This window comes from Crocodylus porosus, unplaced genomic scaffold, assembly GCF_001723895.1.
Source record: "Crocodylus porosus isolate Cpor-Errol unplaced genomic scaffold, CroPor_comp1, whole genome shotgun sequence".
Taxonomy (NCBI): Eukaryota; Metazoa; Chordata; order Crocodylia; family Crocodylidae; genus Crocodylus; species Crocodylus porosus.
Window position 1 is genome coordinate 18,613,637 of NW_017728913.1, and position 3,201 is coordinate 18,616,837.

The 3,201-nt window shown below is 46.1% G+C and overlaps 1 long non-coding RNA gene across 1 annotated transcript in view; it reads right to left on the reverse strand.

The window, feature by feature from the left end:
• Nucleotides 1-2,016: 2,016 nt before the first annotated feature.
• LOC109309814 overlaps nt 2,017-3,201 on the reverse strand; it is an 11,254-nt gene continuing 10,069 nt past the window's right edge. Inside the window, exon 3 of the long non-coding RNA XR_002101057.1 lies at nt 2,017-2,029. This is a non-coding gene — a long non-coding RNA (uncharacterized LOC109309814). The remainder of the gene's footprint in view (nt 2,030-3,201) is intronic.

Sequence of the window (3,201 nt, forward strand, 5' to 3'; positions counted from 1 at the left end):
CCACCACCCTCTGAGTATGACCCTTCAGCCAATCTGCAATCCATCTGACTGTGTAGGCATCAATGCCACAGTCACCCAATTTTTTAATGAGGATGGGGTGGGAAACGGTGTCAAAGGCCTTGCTGAAGTCCAGAAAGACTACATCCATGGCAACAGCTGCATCCAAGGCTTTTGTGACCTGATCATAAAAGGCAATCAGTTTGGTCTGACATGACCTGCCCCTAATTAAACTGTGCTGGTTGCCTTTGAGAATCATCTCTGAGGCTGGCCTATTGCAGATGTGCTCCATAATGATCTTTTCAAAGAGTTTCCCTGGGATTGAGGTAAGACTGACAGGCCTATAGTTGCCCAGGTGCTCCCTCCTCCCTTTTTTAAAGATGGGGACCACATTGGCTATCTTCCAATCATCTGGCACCTGGCCCAAGCACCACGAGCACTCATAAAGCTGTGCCAAGGGCCCTGCAATAACCCTTGCTAGCTCCCTCAACACCCTGGGTTGGAGAGCATCTGGACCTACTGATTTGAACATGTCCATCCCCTCCAGAAGCTCTCTAACCCAGTCCTCCCCAACCTGAGGTATGGAGGCATTCCCCTCGAGTCCGTCTTGCATCACAGTGGGGAAGTCCCAGTCCCTGCCCAAGAAAACGGAGGTGAAGAATTGATTAAAGAGGTCTGCTTTCTCCTCTGGCACAACCACCAGTTTTCCCAGAGGATCTTGCAGGGGCCCCACATTTCCTGGTGCCTTCTTCATCCTCCCTATATATTTGAAAAAGGACTTTTTGTTATCTTTGATCTCGGATGCTGGTCCTAGCTCTATGTCCACCTTAGCTTTCCTGACAGCCCCCCTACAGGCCCGAGCAGAGGAGGTATACTCCTCTTTGGAGATACCACCCCCTTGCATGCTGCCTTTTTGGCAATCAGTCATTCCCATACATCCTTGGTGAGCCAGGGGGGCTTTTGGGCACTCCTGCCCCCCTTTCTTTTTGTTGGGATGGTCGCCTCTTGGGCCCTGAGTATCGTCTCCTTAAGGAATGACCACTCATCTTGGGCACTGAGCTCCCCTGCTCTTCAGAACCCCAGCGCCTCTCCCACTAATCTCAACTCATTGAAGTTGGCCCTCTTGAAGTCTAGGGCTACCGCCTTGCTGCAGGCCCTTGACACTCTGAGCTGGATAGAGAATTCCAGCAAGCAATGATTGCTATCACCCAGGTGGTAAAGGACCTGGAGCCCCTTACCAGGTCATCACCTGTGGCCAGGACCAGGTCCAACAGGGCATTTACTCTGGTGGGACTGTGCACCTACTGAATTATGCGGAGGTCCTGTATCTCGGCCATGAACCTCCTGGAATGGTCTGACCTGACTGACTGTTCCTCCCAGCAGATGTCCAGATAATTTAAATCAACCATGACAACTACATCCTTTGCCTTAAGTGCCTCTGCAAGCTGGCCTGAAAATTCCCGGTCCAGCTCCTCCCCTTGGTTGGGGGGTCTGTAGTAGACCCCCCACCGTTAGATCCCTCTCCCCACAGCCCCCTTCTATCTTGACCCAGAGCACTTCTGCTTGCCCCTCTGTCCCCATTTTGCTGGCAGAGGATGTGTATTGCTCCTTGACATAGAGCGCCACACCCCTGGCTTTCCTTCCTTCTCTATCCCACCTGTAAGCACTATAAGCACTGTAAGTGGTGGGATAGGTTGTGTTGTCTGAAAGAATTTCAACTGGTATTCAGTATCTTTTACTCCTGAAAGAAAATCAGCTTGAAATTGGTAAACAGTGCCTTTCTGAGCCGGAAGTTTGGCTGCTTAACAAGTTTCACATTGGATCATCTTGCTAACTTTTCTGTCTCCAGGGTAATAGACCAGATTCTCACTCCTAGTCATAACAGTTTTTCAGCTGTACAAGAAACATGAAAGGTGACCCATAAATCTATAAAGTCAAATACTTTGAGTGAGTATTTTGACAGCCTTTTAGAGAAATATCGGGTGCAGGCCTCTCAAACCCTGAATGATAAATTCAGTGCACATCATTACATCTGTGAACTATATTGCAAAGTACTTGCATGGCAAAATGTTACATATTGATCAACTGTTGGCAGACACACTTTCAGTTCTGGCATTTTGAAAGACTGGACTTTTTCATATTTAATTAAGCAAACATAAAAGTTGACTTGTTTTTAGTGTCAAGAATATGTTTTCTCATACTCCTTTCTATCAGTTTAGATACTAATACATGTTTGTATTGCTCTGAAAAGTGTTGGTTCCAGGTGCAGAGGTGAATCCACAGGTTAAATCCATCTAAACGTAATGTCTGTACATACCCTTAGTCTCCAAGATGCTACCCTACTCTAGATATAAACAGATAGAGGATCAGTATCAGAAATTGAGTGATCCTCTAGGGCAGGGATTGAGAATGAATTACTTGCCTCCTAACTCCCGTGTTACAAAAGGAGAAGATTGTATTGTGTAGAACTATGATGTCTCTAGTCAGCTCAGAAGCACAGCTGCCAAAAGTATTACTGAAATATCTTTGAGCAGAAGAGATTTCTACTGAAGTTTCTCTGTCTGATCTATGATATATAGTTTTATCAACAGAATTTGAGTTCTACATTTGTTGAAGTCCAAACCTAAAGGGCCCTTACTCTGCCAAAGCACAATTCTTTGAATAACAAAAGCCCTCTTCTACCTACACAAAGCATTTGTGGACAGTCCCCTATTTCTCTTGGATGGATTAGTTCTCTAGTACCAAAAGCAATTCTGTTGGCTACTCAGGACACAAGTAATTGAATTCTAGTAGTCTGAAAGCCCAAAATTCAAACCAGTTCCCTCCCCTCCTTTGAAGCCCTAGTTTATTTAAGAGATAAATAAATAATTCCAGCCTGTACATGTACAGACATAAACAAGCATGGCTACCAAAATAGACAATTACACTCCACAGAGAAGATACTGGACCTCCTCAGACTGTGGGGAAAAGAGTTTCATAGTTTCATAGTTTCTAGGGTCGGAAGGGACCTGAACAGATCATCTAGTCTGACCCCCTGCCATGGCAGGAAAGAATACTGGGGTCAAACGACCCCAGCAAGAAGTGCATCTAACCTCCTCTTAAACACTCCCAGGATAGAAGCCTGCACCACTTCTCTTGGAAGTTGGTTCCAGACCCTAGCCGCCCTGACCGTGAAGTAGCGCCTCCTGATATCTAACCTAAACC